This window comes from Apodemus sylvaticus, chromosome 1, assembly GCF_947179515.1.
Source record: "Apodemus sylvaticus chromosome 1, mApoSyl1.1, whole genome shotgun sequence".
NCBI classification, from domain to species: Eukaryota; Metazoa; Chordata; class Mammalia; order Rodentia; family Muridae; genus Apodemus; species Apodemus sylvaticus.
The window spans coordinates 118,880,318-118,900,299 of NC_067472.1; the positions used below are offsets into that span (position 1 = coordinate 118,880,318).

At 36.8% G+C, this 19,982-nt stretch overlaps 1 protein-coding gene across 2 annotated transcripts in view; it reads right to left on the minus strand.

The window, feature by feature from the left end:
* Positions 1–19,982, minus strand: part of Grm5 (glutamate metabotropic receptor 5) — a 551,762-nt gene that overhangs the window by 515,841 nt on the left and 15,939 nt on the right. The window lies entirely within an intron of this gene.

Below are 19,982 nucleotides of genomic sequence, written 5' to 3' on the forward strand. Positions count from 1 at the left end.
TGGCTGTTTAGTTTTGATTATCCACGTTATACAATATAGAAACATCTGGGAGGAAGACTTGGATGGCCAGTGAACACGCCTGTGAGGAATTTTCTAATTGGGATAATTGATGTGAAAATACCCACCTTGAATATGTGTAACATCACTTCATTGTCTGGGCATCACTAGACTAAACAAAAAGAAGAAAACAACCTGAGTACTAGCATGAGTACATTATTTCCTCTCTGTCCCTGATTACTTGTACAAAGTGACCAGCTCCCTCAAGCTTCTAATGCCATGACATCGCCAATCTAAAATCAGTTCTTTCCCCCATAATAAGTTTTTTCCAGAGTCACAGAAACTGGAAAGTAAACTATATTAAGATATGTGTATGAGTATACTTTATAATCTCCAACAAGTGGGATATGGGAAGAAAGTAGAAAGAACAAAGAGAGGAATATAATTGTTTGAGATAATGAAAAATATTCTTGTTAAAATAAAGCAAAGTTATGAGACAGACTATTTTATAGCTTGCAGTGTTTGAAAATAATGGCATAGAGGTGGTGCTGTGAAGGAGGATACTGAAGAGATTATTTTTTTAAAGACATCATGTAATTTTTTTCCTTAACAGATTATATATTGTGTCTAGTTTAAAATAGATATTCAATATGTTTTAAATAAAAAATGTGTATAATACCAAGGATATATTCACTCATGATTCTCCTTTATGTATCTTAACTTTTTCCTGGTCTAAATTATTCAGTGTGCCCTGATCAGGCCAACTATAGACTCAGATTTTGATGTTTCATTATATTTCATTTTCTCCATACTTATTATTTGCAGTTATATAATTAGTGTCATGATCTACAACAAGAGCTATGTGTATAGTAAAGTAAGAGAATGGCAACACAATATCTATCTTTTTCTTTGCCTTCCATTTTATAGAGTATGGTTTTACATGCTATTCCATTTTCTTACTCCAAATGGCCATGCTTATTCTATATCTCCTAATATTCAAGCAAATATATCATTTTTTAAAAAATTGGAGCAAATGTCCATTAGGCTTGATAGATTCTCCCTGGCCTTCAGGTGAAACAACAATTTGCATTTCAAGTTTCAAACATATCAGGGTCTTTTTTTTTTTCCAGCCATACTGCAGCATAAATTTCCTGATGCTATGTTACCTAAGATGGGCTAATATAACACTTTTTAAAGTGATAGTTAGATTTATTTATTAAACACAATGTGTCTTCTTTTACCTAAAGACACTGATTTATATGTTACTCAAAAAAGAAGCTCCTACATCTTCCCCTTTCATGTAAGAGATACAGAGAATGTTCTGGGAAATGGGTTCTACACTGCACCTAAATTGTGTCACTACAACTGAAGTGTGCATTGACCATAGAGTCTTAGATGAGTATCTTGTATTGTGAATAATTATGCCAATCCATTAATTAGAAAAGCAGCTACTTTCAGCATTTGCTTCTAAAAATTAATAATTCCAGACAATAGAACTATTTTATTGAGCCTAATTAAATATAAAATATTATCAATAATATTTGTTCATATACCTTTTAGCAGGGATATCTATTGCAGGATCATAATAAAAAATATTTTAATTCAATCCCAATATATTCTGGCCAATGGTATTGAGAAAATATTTTGTTCAAAGTTTTAATAAAATATTTTTATCATCTGTATTTATATAATTGGAAAAACAGTTCTAATTGCTTGGTCAGTAAGCTTCAAATATATTCAACCTTGCACTAATGTTGGCCTCTAATACTAGACTTGTAAGTTGTGCTTTTACTCTGCCCAGCTTTGTATTATAGAAGACTCACTAAATAGCTAGAGCTGGATTATCGTCAGTTGAATGTATCAGGTGGAGGGTGATCAAGTGGGTTCTATGCAACTAATAGGCAAATTTTCCAGGAGGCATATCAACTTCATTTTACTGATGAATCTTTGAGCCTGAAATCTAGAAGGTATTAGTAGGCAAAACAGAAAATCCAGAGTAATGCAAATAAAACCCTTGAAAATCTCCTTTGAGTTACACAGGCTTTGCACTGGTGCACATATTGTTGTGCAAATGTTGATGGAGTAAATATATGTAGGCAAAATAAATGTTGGGGTGTGAAATGAAATAGCCTAGTATGTGTAAATATTCCAACTAGAACTTTGAACTCTGTCAGAGTGCTAATGGGTGGTTGTTTTTGCCCCTGTGACTGATAATGAAGCTGGGCAGTGGTGGTGTACGCCTTTATTCCCAGCTCTTGGGAGGCAGAGGCAGGCAGATTTAGGAGTTTGAGGCTAGCCGGGTCTACAGAGTCAGTTCCAGGATAGCCAGGGCTACACAGAAAAACCCTGTCTCAAAAAACCAAAAAAACCAAAATCAAAAGCAAAAACAAAAACAAAACAACAACAACAACAAAAAAACAAGAACAGAAACAAAACCCAACATCAACAAAAAAGATAATGAAGGGTGGATTTTGTTGATTAAATCAAATTTGAAAGGTTCTAGAGAAAGATAGAATATCACATGTGAACCCTGACAGTAGTTACCTCCCAGAAGGGAATCTGAGGGTCAAGTTCAGCTTCAGGCAGTTTATATTCCATAGCATCTGCTTTTGAAACTGCATATAACATGGTATGTCGAAAAGACTTTGAAATTAGTTAACACCTAAAATATAAAAAATTGTCCCTACTACACTGTGAACTCAAAAATTACTATTTTCTTACTTCTAATAAATGGACAAAATATACTGCAAGTAAATATGAAAATAGAATGAGATCCAATCTATGAAAGTTTAAAGCCTTGTGAGTCATTTAGTGGGAGTAATATATATGGTGAGATCCTGGCAGGAACAACAAAGCGAATTTTGGGGACTAATCATCCTTTGCCTGACAGTTGAGTGAAACAAGAAAAGAGGAAATCCAATGGTTGATTAGATGGTCATACAGTGGGTTTTTCCCCAGTACCCTCAGAGCTCCCAGGCACTAAACCATCAACCAAAGTCTACATATGGAGGGACCCATGGCTCCAGATGTTTATGGCATTGAGGATGGCCCTGATGGACATCAAAGGGAGGAGAGGCCTTTGGTCCTGAGAAAGCTATATGCCAAAATGTAGGGGAATACCAGAACAGGGAAGAGGGAGTGGAGGGATTGGTGAAAAGGGGTAGGGGAATGGTTAGGGGAATTTTGGGGGGACCAGGAAAGGGGACAACATTTGAAATGGAAATAATATATCTGCTGGGTAGTGGTGGCACATGCCTTTAATCCCAGCACTTGGTAGGCAGAGGCAGGCAGATTTCTGAGTTTGAGGCCAGCCTGGTCTACAGAGCAAGTTCCAGAACAGCAAGGGCTACACAAAGAAACCCTGTCTCAAAAAATCAAAAAATTTAAAAAAAAGAATATATCTAATATAAAAATAAAAGATGATAAATGGAAAGAAGAAGGAGGGGAAGGAGAAAGAAGGAGGAGGAGAAGGAGAGGGAGATGGAGATGGAGAGGGAGAGGGAGAGGGAGAAGGAGAAGGAGAAGGAGGAGAAGGAGAAGGAGAAGGGGAAGAGGAAGAGGAAGAGGGAGCGGAAGAGGAAGAAGAGGAAGAAGAGGAAGAAGAGGAAGAAGAAGAAGAAGAGGAAGAAGAAGATGAAGAGGAGGAGGAGGAAGAAGAGGAGGAAGAACCATTTGACTCCGTTGTAACTATGTTACAGATCTAACCAGTTAATGAAACTATTCAGGCCAGGAATTTTACATCTGGACAGATTAATTATTCAATAAAAAATAATTAAGAATTTTCCAATTCCATACCAAATAAGAAGTCATAAACCCAGAGTAAGGAACAGGTTAGGCCACAATCTAAAATTAGTCACTCTATTTTGTACCAGCAAAATAAGGTTTCTATAGATTAAAAAAAACATTGTATGCATTTAGAATATATAACCATAACTAAATTTCAATTTAATGCATGTTTAATTCAACAACCATTTGCTTGGCCTCTAGATACTCTCAGATAGAGCAAAGTCTATAAAAGATGGAAAGGAAATAAAACCATTTTAATTGAGAAGTCTCCCTCCCCATCTCATGAATTATATCCTTCATTGAATGCCTTATATTTATTTATTTTAACAATCCTGATTGCAGAATGTAATTGTCATGTTTTTATACTTCACATGATCTCAATGTTTTGTAGTATAAAACACACACTGAAACATTAAGGTGGTAAATAGGAGACTGACTGAAAAGAACCGAATTTAGCCAAAGACAAATGGCCAATAAGATAATGCCAGAAAAGTTGTACACTACTTTGATGAAAGGATTATTAAAAGATATTTTGGATTATTTTTAAATGAATTTTTAAGATCATTTGAAATTATTAGAAATCTAAGTGAAAGTAGTGGCCTGTTTATATGTTTGGTGTATTTTTTTCCCAATATCCAGAGTGAAACAGAGCTTTTGTAATAGCTAGAGCTTTGTTCCTAAGATCTGTTGTAATCAAGTAACAAATCATGTACATATTTCTGTCAAACACATTAATTGTCAAATAGTTATATGTGTTCTCTCGTACTCATTAAAATTTCACCTGTTTCATGGCTGGAGTGATGTAAAGTTTCTTGCCACATAAAGGCTAAAACTTGAGGTACACTCTTGAACTCATAAAAAGTGAGAGGTGAAAATTGACTCTGTGAAGTAGTCTTCTGACCTCCATACACACATTCCCCCCACACACACTAATCAAACAAATTCAAACTCTTTCATTTTGTGATGTGTAGATATTTTGCATAATTAAGTGCTTCTTTGACTTGAGGTAATCACACCAAGAAGAAAAAGAAGACTTTATATACATTTATAATCATAGTAGTATGGAGAAGGAAACAGGAAACTCATGCATTTAACTGGAGAATAGAAGAGTCTCAGGTTCCAGTTAGAGACTGTTTAAAATTTCAGGTGGATGGCTTCTGGAAGGATACATATGAATGAGAATGATCAAATGACCCACGGCATCAACAATCACATGTACTTATGCTTAAGAGTACCCACATACATGAGAACTCACATAGCTAGTGAACTCACATAGACACATGATCAGGCAAAGATAGAAAAATAAACAAAATTAATATGTGATAAAATAGCATGTTAAACTTTAAATATTTAGAACATTGAATATTTTTGCTTTCTTTATATGCTTTGCTTTGTCCTTCACACATCTGAACAGTGTGCAGTTGCCTGTTCTCAGTGTCTGTGATGAGATTATGGATAAGGTCTGACATAGTATACAGTGATCTCAGTTCATGAAAATCATTTTTTGGGTTTCTGTTTCCTGATTGGCCATTGGCTAAGAAAATCCTACATCAGTTATTTGCTAATTACCTGCTGACTCTAAAATTTTCTTGCCAAATAAGAGGAAACAGTGCACTGTATATTTTAAAATACCCTATGTTTATTTATATTTAGTCTGTATGCATATGTATATTGTGGATATCTGCATTTGTCTCTGAGTATGTGCATGCACACACACACACACACACACACACACACACTCACACACACACACACCATGGTACACCAATAAAGGCTAGAATCCAGGCTGCTGCTAAATGTATTTCTCTACCATGTAGAGTCTGGACACCTGACTCAGATTATGACATGTAGTAATAATGTACTCTTGGTTGACCCATCATCCAAGTCCCATGGGTGTTATATTATTTAGAAATTTTATTTTACTCCAAATCTTATTTACAATTTATGATTCTCATTTAATTTTACTTTGCTCTCTTCTTTTTTGAAGAGTAACATTGTCTTACTCAAAACTTAACACACACCAATAAAATCATAAAAGATGCTATGTTTACAACAAAATATATCAACAAAAATTCATCCTTCTCAACATAATAGAACAATTATGGTTATGAATAGGCATTTCTTTCTGATCTTCCTCAGCTGACTGTGATATAGTTCGTGTATAGCAAAGTTTGGATATTAGATTTTATTCCTTCCAAAACGCTTCTTATATATGAGTTTGCAGAATAGTCTTCAAAATGCCCAAATGATTTTTTTCTTGAACAGCTGATCCTGTCTGTTTTGTCTTCACATACTGCTAGAGAACTTTGTGGCAATCTCAAAATGTCAGCACACATCCATCCTGGGAGAGAATTCTCTCAAGCAAAGGAAGCAAAAGCTAAAACATGTGGTTGACATCTTCAGGGAACATTTTGATAAATATGTTCTCTTGCTATTTCTTTGTGAGCCTACCCACTTACCATCTGTTAAATGGTAAATAGTATTTTATTTAACTCATTATAATTGTAAGAACTAGCTAAAAAGACGGCAATGTCTGGAATATAGTAAACACTCCTTTGTTATTATTAAAAACAATAACAGTCAAAATGTGGTGGTTAATCTTTGTCAATATAACAAGATTTAGTATCACCATGGGAAAATACTTTCAGATTTAATACTATCAATATTTGACAATTATTTATATAGTATAAATGTGATATGAAAAATAATTTAACTTTTTCCCCTGACAAATCTGTCAATCCAAATTTCACTGTTTTAACAGTTGCAGAGACATCATTAATGGAGTTTGGATTTGTACCTAATTTTCACAGGAATGTGCTCATTATTTTGTAATATTTTATTTCATAGAACAAATATCTGATCTTGGCACATAATGAGTATTCATTTATTATTTAACTAAGTAATCTATGAGACAGCTTTAGATTTACAAAGTACATTTATTCAATTGATCATCAGTTCATAACATTAGTACACAATGTCCAGATCCAGCATCCTGTCCTCTTGCAAAGGGAGATATTCAAAAGAGACACACCAAAGTGAGGGGTTACCAAAGGAAATATAAGATTAATACTGTGTGTATATTCACAATATATATATATATATACACATATATTATACACTCTTCAATAATTTAAATATTCTGCGCACAGTAATTTGCCATCACTTGATAGTGTGAATATAAAAGTGAAGTCCTGTGACAAGCTTGAAGGTTCAAATAAAAATTTTTCTCCAAACAGACCCAAATACTGTTAACTAACATGAAAAAATGACGCACCCACTTTCAACATACCTTCAACATAAGTAAAACAAACTCAGAGCAATCTTCACTCACCTCTCCTGATTATTCAAATGATGTTTCTATAAGAAGAAAATTTAACTGGGAGAAATAATAGAGGGGGTTGGGAAGTTCAGTAATGAAGAAGGGGTAGATAACAAAGCTCAATGAGTAAATTCAGTAAGAAAATAGTTAAATTAGTGCCTGGAAATATACCTTGTTATTGAAAGAGATGAAACCTATATAACTTTTTCTAGAAATTTACAAGTTCCCCAGAAGCACATAAATAATTCAATGTTATCTTCATTTGGGTAACCATCCAGGTGTTGATAAAGGTGACTAAGATCTCATTATTTTATAAAATGTCATTATTACGGCATCTAAGATAGATACCTTATCTTAAATTCAGTAATATCTGTTATCTCACTTCTAGACAAGGGATATACATTAATATATACACTTTTTAAAATCATTAAGACATGTACAAACCTTTTTCAATATTATAACATAGATATTATAAAACATATGACTCCCTAGAAAGTTTACAAATATGTTGAATTTTAAAAACTGGGACAGACATTTTAAATTTTAAACAAAAGTATCCATCTCTTCATATAGGTCTGGTGTGAAATGTCCTTCCTAGACGCATACTTGAAATCTTGTTTTCTAGTTGGTAACACTGTTGTGAAAGGTTGTGTAACATTTAGTAAGTAGAGTCTTGCTGAAGAAAGTGGCTTCTGAGATTTAGAAATTATAAGCTTCTAGAGAAACTTAAACAGTTTTCATTTCATTACACTTTCATTGCCTTTAAGGTTTATAGCCTTGCCTGAGTATTTATTTGTTTCTTGCCTCCTGAATACTGACATAATAAACTTTTGCTTGTACACCACATCCTGCTCCTGGACTATTCCTTCTCAACTATAATACATATATACCCTCCATATATAAGCCATGTAAACCCCTCTTTCTTAAATTGCTTTTGTCTAATATTTTGTCATAGCAATTAGAAAACCAACAAATATTCCTATATTACTTACCCTCAGTAGATAATATTCCACTTTTGGGCTTACCTGCTTTATTATATTATTTGATGAAAATTACCATGTGAAAACTTTGTGTGTGTGTGTGTGTGATATTTATATCTAAAAACACATTTAAGCTGTCCATAATTACTCAAATTATACATAGTAAACTCCCTTCCTTAGTTTAATTACTCATCCATGCCAAATAAGCATCTCTTTGAGAGTTCCCACTTCCATATAGCCCTGTTTTTTAGCTAAATATATTTGACATTAATGTGAAACCACAGCATGACACATCTCTGAGAAAGACAAGCTCTTTCAAAGTCTTCCTTCTCTCATTATTTCATTGTCTATACAAGGTAATAAGTGCATAATGTATTACAGTGTTTGTAGATTAATGAATAGATTAATTAGTGCCACATGATTCTCCAGAGTGCTCAGCGTTACTTTGGTTTGCTTTAATACACTAGACATCCACAAAACAATGTTTCATTTCATTAAAATAATTCATCTTTGTAAATATTTATTGTAAATTAACCAAGATCTTGCTATTATTTCTCAATAATTTTAATGACTTCAAAATTTGGGCCAGTGAGAAGTACTAGTACATTCCCAAATGCTCCCTTACTTTGCATTTCATTGGGGATAAAAATAATTATCTTCAACTTATAAAAATATAAAGCCATATGATTAATATTTCTTTCTTGAGGATTAAGATACATTTAAAATAAATTTTAGAATTGAAACATAAATTTTAATAAAAACAGCTCATTGCAGATGAGTTTTATTTCTCAGCAAAACTTTGAGAGAGGGATACTGATGTGAAGGAATGGATTGATATAATTTAATAGCTGAAAAAATTAGGTTTGATTAGAAATAATGAACCCAGATTATTTTTGCTATTCCTTGATAAGTATTTTGTCCTCTCAAATACATTCAGTAAAAACATATTAATTAACAACTGAATTTGTAAATTATTTTTCAAATTTTACAGCATTGAATTGAATTAATGTTGAGTTCATCTCTTTGCAGTTTCTCTAAAGAATAAAATGTTGAAAGCAAACATGATAGAGGGCATTTTTCTTAAGAGAAGTTCTGTAGTTTTATTCTGACCAGAAAGGTTCCATTTTTAACCCAAAGCCACTAAATATTGTAAATACAACACTTATGAATAATATAGAGCAAATTTTGACTATAGAATTTTTTAATTTTTTCTTCTCTCATATATTACATCCTTAATGCTGTTTCCACTTCCTCTTCTCCTCCAGATCCCTTCCACACACACACCCCCCACCCAGGTACACACCACCCCTTTTCCCTTGAGAAAAGGGCAGGCCTACCAGAGACATAATCCAAACATGGCATATCAAGTTGGAAAAAAGAGGTGATGAGGTGACCCAGTAGGAGGGGAAAAGGTCCCAATAGCAGGCAAAAGAGATATTTCTTTAAAAAAATTTCCAAATATACAATTAATTTCTCTTGAAGCCACTGAGAAAGAAATACAGGTATATCTATCCACTTTTCACTGTAGCCATGGTGGGAATTTCTATTTATTTCATTAGTTTATTTATTTATTCACTTTAAATCCCTATATCAGCCCAGCCATTCCTCCCAGTCCCCCTCAGAGTTATCTTCCCCTCATTTCCTTCTTCTTGTTCTCCTCTGAGAAGGAGGAATCTCCCCCTAGCTGGCACATCAAGTCACTGCAGGATTAGACACATCCTCTCCTACTGAGGCAAAACAAGTCAGTCCTGTTAGGGAAACCAAATCCACAAGCAGGCAACAGATTCAGGAATAGCCCATTCTCCAGTTGTTGGGGTACTCGTATGAAGACCAAGCTGCATATTTGTAACATATGTGAGAGAAGAGGGGACTAGGTTTTGAGCATGCATGTTCATTGGTTGGTGATTCAGTGTCTGCAAGTCCCCAAATGTCCAGGTTAGTTGACTCTATTGGTCTTCCTGTGGAGTCCCTATCCTATTCCAGTGCCCCAATGCTTCCCCCAACTTTTTTACAAGAGTCCATAATCTCTGTCCAATGTTTAACTGTGGGTCTCTGCATCTGTTTCCCTTGGCTTGCTAGGTGGAGTCTCTCATAGGACAGTTATGCTAGCATATGCTCAACTATGTTCATAGCAGACTTATTCATACTAGCCAGAAACTAGAAACAACCCAGATATCCCTCAACAGAAGAATAGATACGGAAAATGTGGTTCATTAACACAATGGGATAGTACTCAGCTATTTAAAAGAAGGACATTTTGAACTTTGCAGGCAAATGGTTGTAAGTTAAGGACCATCCTGAGTGAGGTAACCCAGAACCAAAACGACATGCATGGTATGTACTCACTTATAAGAGGATATTGACCATAAAATACAGGATTACCACACTACAATCCACAGACACAAAGAATCCAAATAGCAAGGAGGGCCCAGACAAAAATGCTTCATTCATTCACAATATAGAAGGAGAGATCTGGGTGAGAGAGGAGATGGGAGGGGAATGAGATAGAGTCAGGGTGGGGAGATCAGGTGTAATAAGAACAGGCAAAAGAGAATGGAACTCAACAGTGGGAGGTGCATCTCTAGACACCTGGGACAGAGTGAGGCCACAGGGAGTTTATGAAGATGACTGTAGCTGAAACTCTTAGCAGTAGAACATATGGAGCCTGAACTACCTCTGGTAACTTGGCAAGACTCCCAATGAAGGAATAAGAACAGCAACCCACCCACAAGATTTTTCAGCTAAAAATGGGCCCTATCTACAAGATGTGCATGGATAAATATGGAACAGAGATGGAGAGAAAGGCCAACTGACTGGTCAAAATTGAGACCCATACCATGGGCAAGAACCAATCCCTGACACTGTTATTATTATTCTGTTATTCTTGCAGACAGGAATTTCCAATAATGATAATATAGTACAACTAGGGTTGGAGAGTTCACAAGTTGGCAAGATAAGGACTTGATTACCCATCCCAACAAACACATAGAGTCAGATACTAAAGTATGGCTATGGTTGCAATGCTCCTATGACAAAGTGGGAAATGGACACAGAATCTCTGAAAACTCACAAACCAAATCCTTTAGCAGCAAGAAGACTATAGCAGGAATGCATTCACACTGACACATACAATATAAATATATACATATAAGTTATAAAAATATGAATAATGTAAATATACATATCCATATAAATGTAGCATATGTCACACTCTCACACACATTGCATGTTTGCATATATGTGTATATATAAATGTTACACTAATCAGATATTTGTCAGGCCCAAACTCTATACATCTCAGTGCACTTATATTTAGTAAGCATGGTTCTTCAGCAACAATTGAGTGGCTTCTTAAACTTTCTAGGCAATTCTTTTATTTGTGAGTTAATTATAATAAAATATTTTATGATTTTTGGAAAATATAACAAGCCCTTTTCAATAGCAATCACTGTCATTGCTGTTATGTGGGTTACAATAGTAACAGATCTATTACCGGAATTTATCTATCTAATTTTTAAAGATCCATACTTTTCATTTAGATTTCATACTTAGACCTATCTTCTATTAAGAAAGAACTCAGAAAAAAAAGAACTCAGTTACAAATAAGCAAATATCCAAGAGGATCTGCAATTTAAAGTCCATGAAAAAGTAATATATTTACCTATTGGTTATCGTTTTTACTGTAAAGGTACTCCTTCTCATTGACAAACTAAAAGGACACCCTAAACCTGAAGAACAATTGTGTTAATTTTCATATTTGAATGAACTTTCTCCTGTACTATCTTCAACATACAGAAAGCAGAGACAGGCATGTTTGCACTTCAGCTCTGAGCTTCTTCTGATTCTACTCAACTAATGGAAGCAGCATTTGAAGTAAATTTTTGAGTTCCCATTGTCATAAATGTTGTTTTTCTTTTAGCACAAGCTGAATTTTTGTATTTTTCCAACCCTAAAAAATTAATATTTTCCCATCTTCCTTTTGAACGAGTTAGAAAGTATTATCAGTGATCAAACATACTGACCAGCATAAATATTAAAATGCCTGTCTGCGGCCTAGTCTTTCTGCTAGGGCAGATTCCTAGCTGGCCTGGTCCCATGAAGATACCATATCCTGACCCTTATTAGAGTATCTGCTGCACTAAGAACAGTTGGTAAAAACCTCCCTCACCCCAAGTTCTAGAGCTGTTCCCTGGGGATCCCTGTGGATTCAGGATCTATCACCCATCAAAAGCCTTACCCCTTCTAACAGATCCTTTCTGCTGGGACAGATTTGTGAAGATACCATATTCTGAGTCACACTAGAGGATCCGCTGTACCCAGGGCAGTTGAGAATCCTGGGTGAGGTAACTCAGACCCGAAATGACATACATAGTATGTCCTTACTAATAAGTGGATATAAAATGAAAAGCAAGAAAGCAAGTAAGGAAGAAGGAAGGAAGGAAGGAAGGAAGGAAGGAAGGAAGGAAGGAAGGAAGGAAGGAAGGAGGGAAGAAAAGTACAGAATACACAAAATACAGTCCACAGAACTCAAAAAAGTCAACAAGCTGAAGGGCCCAAGTGAGAACTCCTCAGCTCCACTTGGGAGGGAGAAGAAAGCAATTGCAAATGCGGAGGGAGGGAAGGAGGGACCTGGGAAAGTGGACTGGGAGCGGGGTGGGAGGGGGAGGGGAACCTGATCTGGTATTGGGTGAAGGAAAAGTACTGAATCCCCCGAGGGCCTGCAGAAAGAATGGAAACAGGCAACCTTGGTAGGTAGGAGGTGTGGGAGACCCTCCAGAATGTACCTGAGAACTGCCGCAGGGGGGGCGGTGAGAGACTCACAAGACTAAAACGGAGGGACCTTAGATGAAATGCCTGATAGTAGGGAGAGGGAACTTAAAGAGCCCAACTCTTTAATGCAGGATGACAGGGCATCAAATGAGGGAGAGGGGGGGCATCCCACAGTCATAACTCTGACCCATAATTGTTCCTGTCTGAAAGAATTACAGGGATGGAAATGAAAAGGAGTCTGAAGAAAAGAAGGTCCAGTGACAAGTCCAAAGAGGGATCCAGCTCAAAGGGAGGTCCCAAGGCCTGACACTATTACTGAGGCTATGGAGGGTTTACACAAAGGGAAATAGCATGACAGCACTCCAGAAGATCTAACATACAGCTGAAAGAGTCAGATGCAGATATTTGCACCCAACCAATGGACAGAAGCAGTTGACCCCTGTTGCTGAATTAGGGAAGGCTGAATGAAGCTGAGGGTGATTCTATAGGAGGATCAGCAGTCTCAATCTGGACCTCCAGAAACTCTCAAACACTGGATCACCAAACAAGCAGCATACACCAGCTGAAATGAGGCCCTCAACACATATACAGCAGAGGACTGATGGGTCTGGGTTCAGGCATAGAAGATGCACCTAACCCTCAAGAGACTGGATGCCCCAGAGAGTTTAGAAGTGTGGTTGAGTGGGGACATCCTCATAGAGACAGAGAGGTGGGGAGGAGGTATGCGTTGTGGAACAGTCAGTGGATAGACAGGAATGGTGGGAAAAGTCTGGAGTATAAAAAAATAAATAAGCAAATAAAAGACAAAAAAGAAATTATTACAAAGTAAAGATACCTTTCTAAAGCACAAAAATGTCAATTAATATTACCAAAAATATTTGAAAAAAAAGAATAGGTGAGGAAAGGAATGAGAAAAGGCAGGAACAGGAGTAGTAGGAAAGATAGGAGGAGGAAAATAGAAGAAACGAGGAGGGGAAAGGAGAAGGAGTAATTTGCTGAAGAGAATAAGGAGGAGGAAGTTAAAGGAGGAGAAAATTGAGTTTTACTGGGTATAGTAATCTTGGCTGACATTTGTGTTCTCGTAGAGTCTGTATGAGATCTTCCCAGGATCTTCTAGCTTTTGTGGTCTCTGGTGAGAAGTCTGGTGTAATTCTAATTGGTTTTACTTTATATGTTACTTGGCCTTTTTCTCTTACTGCCTTTAATATTCTTTCTTTCCTTCCTTAGTACATTTGGAGGTATTTCTGTTCTGGTCCAGTCTGTTTGAAGTTCTGTAGGCTTCTTATACATTCATGGACAACTCTGTCTTTAGGTTAGGGAAGTTTTATTCCATAATTTTGTTGAAGATATCTGCTAGCTCGTTAAGTTGTAAATCTTCACTCTCATCTACACCTATAATACTTAGGTTTGGTCTGCTCCTTGTGTCCTGGATTTCCTGGATGTTTTGGGTTACAAGCTTTTTGGTTTTTGCATTTTCTTTCACTGTTGAGTCAATCGATAGTTTCTATGGTATCTTCAGCATCTGAGATTCTTCTATCTCTTGTATTCTGTTGTTGATATTTGCATTTATGGCCCCTGATTACTTCCCAAGGTTTTCTGTCGCCAAAGTTGTCTCTCTTTGTGATTTCTTAGTTGTTTTTACTTCTGTTTTTAGATCCTGGATGGTTTTGCTGAGTTCCTTCTCTTGTTTGTTTGTGTTTTCCTGTATTTCTTTAATAGATTTTTGTGTTTCCTCTTTCATGATGTCTGCCTGTTGACTCAATTTATCCTGCATTTCTTTAAATGATTTTTGCATTTCCTCTTTATTGGCTTTTATCTGTTGACCAATGTTCTCCTGAATTTCTTTAAGTGATTTTTGTGTTTCCATTGCAAGGGCTTCTAACTTTCATGTTCCCCTGTATTTTTTTAAGAGATTTATTTATGTCCTTTGCGTGTTCCTCTAACAGCGTCATGACCAGTGATTTTAAATCCAAATCTTGTTTTTCTAGTGTGTTGGGTTATGCAGGACTTGCTGCTGTTGGAGAATTGGGTTCAGATGCTGCCATATTGCCTTGATTTCTGTTAGTAACATTCCTACTTTTGCCTTTTGCCATCTGGTTATCTCTGGTGTTAGTTGTTCCTGTTGTCACTGACTGGTGCTTGAACCTCCTGTGAACCTGTAAGACTATTTCCACACCACTGGATAACTGGGTTTCCCCTGGCACAGATTGATGATGTGCTGCCCTACTCTTGGGTGCCTTTGGAGCCCTAGTGTGCCTTGCCCAAGTGATGCTATACTTGGGTTGTCTCTGTGTGTCTGGTGTTGCCTGTCTGGTCAGCCCAGTAGTAAAGATGGTGGATGCCCTGTGGACCCCCTCCAAGTGCTGATCACTCTGTAGGACCAACGGCCCAGGACAGGGCTTGTTGCTGGGTTTCAAAAAACCCAGGATGGCTAGAACTATTCTCAAGAGTAAAAGAACCTCCGGGGGAATCAGTTTCCCATACCTCAAGGAGTACTGCAGAAAAATAGTGTTAAAAACTGCATGGTATTGGTACAGTGACAGGCAGGTAGATCAATGGAATAGGACTGAAGACGCACAAATGAACCCACACACCTATAGTCACTTGATCTTTGACAAAGGATCTGAAACCCTCCAGTGGAAAAAAAGATAGGCTTTTCAACATATGGTGCTGGCTCAACTGGAGGTCAGCATGCAGAAGAATGTAAATTGATCCATTCTTATCTCCTTGTACTAAGCTCAACTCTAAGTGGATCAAGGACCTCCACATAAACCAAGACACACTGAAACTAATAGAAAAGAAACTGGGGAAGACCTTTGAGAATATGGGCACAAGGGAAAAGTTCCTGAACAGAACACCAATAGCTTATGCTCTAAGATCAAGAATGGACAAATAGGACCTCATAAAATTACAAAGTTTCTGTAAGGCAAAGAACACTGTCAAGCGGACAAAACGGCAACCAACAAATTGGGAAAGGATCTTCACCAACCCTCATCTGACAGAGGGCTAATATCCAATATATACAAAGAACTCAAGAAGTTAGGCTCAGGAGAGCTAAATAACCCTATTAAAAATGGGGTACAGAGCTAAACAAAGAATTTTCACCTGAAGAACTCCAAATGGCTGAGAAGCACCTTAAAAAATATTCAGCATCACTAGTCATTAGGGAAATGCAATTCAAAACAATCCTGAGATTTCACCTTACACTAGTCAAAATGGCTAAGATTAAAGACTTAGGAGACAGCAGGTGTTAGCGAGGATGTGGAGAAAGAGGAACACTTCTCCACTGCTGGTGGAAATGCAAGTTGGTATAACCACTCTGGAAATTAGTCTGGTGGTTCCTCAGAAAATTGGGCATAACACTTCTGGAGGACTCTGAAATACCACTCCTCGGCATATATCCAGAGGATCCCCGGCATGCAATAAGGACACATGTTCCACTATGTTTATAGCAGCCCTATTTATAATAGCCAGAACCTGGAAAGAACCCAGATGTCCCTCAATGGAAGAATGAATACAGAAAATGTGGTATATTTACACAATGGAACACTACACAGCAATTAAAAACAATGAATTCATGAAATTCTTAGGCAAATGGTTGGATCTGAAAAATATCATCCTAAGTGAGGTAACCCAATCACAAAAGAACACACATGGAATGCAGTCACTGATAATTGGATATTAGCTCAGAAGCTCTGAGTGCCCAAGACACAATTCACATATCACATGACTCCCAAGAAGAAGGAAGGAGAGGTCCCTGGTCCTGGAAAGGCTTGATCCAGTATTGTAGGGGAGTACCAGGAGAGAGAAGTAAGAGGGGCTTGATAGAAAAATAGTCAGAGGAAAGAGGGCTTATGGGACTTTTGGGGAGGGGAGAACTGGGAAAGGGAAAATCTTTTGGAATGTAAGAAAATAATATAGAAAACAAAAAGATTTTAAAAAAAATAAAGGAGAAAAGAGAGACAGAAGGGTAGGAGTTATGAAGAACTAATCCCTGTAGTTTTGTTGATCTCAATCTTTGTTTTTCTTAGGCTCTTTCTTTACTTATTTGACATAGTGTTTTCTGTGAGGAGCTATATTTTGTATTCTGTTTTGTATGCTTCTATTGATCAACTGTAATATAACACTTTATAGCATGCCCATCTAGTCTCCAGGTTCCTTACTCAAAAGTAACCTCTGTAATGATAAAATATTAATAACCTAGAATTTGATAAACTAATTATGACTTCTCACAGATCTGACATTTAGATGCTTTTAGTAAAAGAAATACTGACCTTTCAGAATATTCAAATCCAAAATAACATTGCTCTTATGACATAGGAAATAATATTTGGTTATGGAAAACACTTGCATTCAATCATCAAACATTGATTTTGTTCATTCTAATTACCCATGAAACACACAGGTGATCCTCAAATATAGGAAATCTGTGAATGGTTAGAACAGTAATAGTGTGCACATTTTCACAAAACTAGAGGAATTATTTGTGAATGGTGACAGAAGAGTGCTGTTGCATCCTTTCTGAACTTAGCCATGTGGGGCTAGAGAATTTGGGAATGGCATACTGAAGTTTTCGGTGGTGATAGAGATTAGTGATGCCTAAGAAATTGCTGGGATCTCATTTCTGGCACAAATAATTTATGGGTAAGGCAAAATCCAAACTAATAATTAAATAGTCTGAAATAACCTACAGAGAAGACATTAACCATGCAACAGTAAGTAGCGAATTCTATGTTGATCCACGGACAAACAATAATAATTCCATCAGCAGTTATTGGCTAATGAAAATAAAATAAATGTTCATTTAACACTTTTCTATTCTTATGGTCTATTAAATTCACAGTAGTTTGCAATTCTGAATCATTACTATCATAATCTTAAAGTTTGTCAGAACTTTTAACACATTCCAATCCCTAGATGATAAAATAGAAATGGTTCAGTGTCTTGGGCATGTCTATATCTCACCAAATGGTAAAACACTGTGCCCTCAAGACAGCCCTTGAGGCTGTGGGAAAGAAGACTGAAAACATGAGAAAATATATAATTCCTTAACTATGGAAAATATAAGGATACAATGTAATTTGTATAAAGAGCTTCACATATCTAAAAGAATAGAGGCAGCTGCACTATGAGCAATCTTGTAAGTAAGATAGAGAAGCAGATACAAACGCAGACAGATTCCTTAGTTCAGGTCTAATTGGATTGAGTTGTTATAAGGGTCCACCCAGATATTCTCTGTGCCTGTGCTTGCTGTCTCACTGTAAGAGTCAAAGGGCTAACGCCATGGGATGCTGATTTTGGGCATAGTCAAGAGGGAACATGGAATACATAACTGAATTGACATCTAAGTCCTAAACTGGGCATGCATGATCCCGCTGCAACACTTGTTTCTTTAGAATTTTTTTCTAGTGAAAGCTGAGATATCGGAAGATCTCTGGAAACTGAACATAGTTCTTCAGGAATGATTTCTAACAGTATTTCTGATTTTGGTCAGAAATTCCATGGAAAGTGAAACCAGCTCTTTAAGAATTTTCCATAGCTCTTTGAGAATTTTTGAAACAGGATTTCTGACCTTAAATAGAAATTCCAAGAACTTAGAGAGCTAACACAACTTGTTTAGAATATTTTCTCTCAACTATCCAGAGAAGGCTGTGTCAAGAACAAGCACAGCCTTTTTTTTTTAATATTTTTTTTATTCGACATATTTTTTATTTACATTTCAAATGATTTCCCCTTTTCTAACCCCCCACTCCCCGAAAGTCCCGCAAGTCCCCTTCTCTCCCCCTGTCCTCCCACCCACCCCTTCCCACTTCCCCGTTCTGGTTTTGCCAAATACTGCTTCACTGAGTCTTTCTAGAACAGGGGGCCACTCTTCCTTTCTTCTTGTACCTCATTTGATGTGTGGATTATGTGTTGGGTATTCCAGTTTTCTAGGTTAATATCCAGTTATTAGTGAGTACATACCATGATTCACTTTTAGGAGTCAGGGTTACCTCACTTAGTATGATGTTCTCTAGGTCCATCCATTTGCCTAAGAATTTCATGAATTCATTGTTTCTAATAGCTGAATAGTACTCCATTGTGTAGATATACCACATTTTTTGCATCCACTCTTCTGTTGAGGGATACCTGGGTTCTTTCCAGCATCTGGCAATTATAAATAGGGCTGCTATGAACATAGTAGAGCATGTATCCTTATTACATGGTAGGGAATCCTCTGGGTATATGCCCAGGAGTGGTATATCAGGATCTTCTGGAAGTGAGGTGCCCAGTTTTTGGAGGAACCACCAGACTGATTTCCAGAGTGGTTGTACCAATTTGCAACCACACCAGCAGTGGAGGAGTGTTCCTCTTTCTCCACACCCTCTCCAACACCTGCTGACTCCTGAATTTTTAATCTTAGCCATTCTGACAGGTGTAAGGTGAAATCTCAAGGTTATTTTGATTTGCATTTCCCTAATGACTAATGAAGTTGAGCATTTTTTAAGATGCTTCTCCGCCATCCGAAGTTCTTCAGTTGAGAATTCTTTATTTAACTCTGTACCCCATTTTTTAATAAGGTTGTTTGGTTTTCTGGAGTCTAACTTCTTGAGTTCTTTATATATATTGGATATTAGCCCTCTATCTGATGTAGGATTGGTGAAGATCTTTTCCCAATTTGTTGGTTGCCGATTTATCCTCTTGATGGTGTCCTTTGCCTTACAGAAACTTTGTAATTTTATGAGGTCCCATTTGTCAATTCTTGATCTTAGAGCATACGCTATTGGTGTTCTGTTCAGAAACTTTCTCCCTGTACCAATGTCCTCAAGGGTTTTCCCCAGTTTCCTTTCTATTAGCTTCAGAGTGTCTGGCTTTATGTGGAGGTCCTTGATCCATTTGGATTTGAGCTTAGTACAAGGAGACAAGGATGGATCAATTCACATTCCTCTGCATGCTGACCTCCAGTTGAACCAGCACCATTTGTTGAAAAGGCTATCTTTTTTCCATTGGATGTTTTCAGCCCCTTTGTCGAGGATCAAGTGGCCATAGGTATGTGGGTTCATTTCTGGATCTTCAATCCTGTTCCATTGATCCTCCTGCCTGTCACTGTACCAATACCATGCAGTTTTTAACACTATTGCTCTGTAGTA